Source organism: Aplysia californica, unplaced genomic scaffold (genome assembly GCF_000002075.1).
Source record: "Aplysia californica isolate F4 #8 unplaced genomic scaffold, AplCal3.0 scaffold00064, whole genome shotgun sequence".
NCBI lineage: Eukaryota > Metazoa > Mollusca > Gastropoda > Aplysiida > Aplysiidae > Aplysia > Aplysia californica.
Window position 1 is genome coordinate 976,145 of NW_004797334.1, and position 694 is coordinate 976,838.

Consider the following 694-nt stretch of genomic DNA (forward strand, 5'->3'; position numbering starts at 1 on the left):
CAGTCAATAATATTATGCACTTTTAGTCTAACTTACTTCACTTCATAATTCTGTTTTAGTAGTTTAGTTTTAGTAAAGATTTTACGGTGCTCGCAACTGCATAAGATCATATGAGCGCCTGAAGATTACAGGTGTTACAAGAGAGTAGCAAACATAAAAAAGAAGAAGGAGAGATAAGGATGAAAGATATTTGATAGGAAAGAAGAAGCAAATCACTCCAGAGCACCCGCCAACCACCCACTCTTAATTCTATGTGACGTCAGTGGCCGAGTGGTTAGGCTACCTGACTCGTAATCGTGTGGTTGCGGGTTCGGGGGTTCGAGCCTCAGCTCGGTCCGACGTTGTGTCCTTGGGAAAGGCACTTTACAAAAATGTCTCACTTAGCTCCGTCTTTTTGGAGATGGACTTCAACTCAGAGGTCCCGCCTCTTCAATAACCTAACAGTGTTGATAGGGGCGTTATACTTATACAGTTTCATCACTTTTTAATTTTTAAATTTCTTACTTCTGATAAAGAGTCCGGGAAAGACTCGGATCTGACAGTGAAGAGGTTGAAAGAAACATTGTAATAGCACTAAGCTAGACTTCAACCTGTTTAAAACAACCTCTCTTCTCCTCGATGTAGTGTGGCTATCTTGGACAATATCGACTGTTACAGTACTTAACACAACGATTTCTGTAACCCCCCCTCCCCC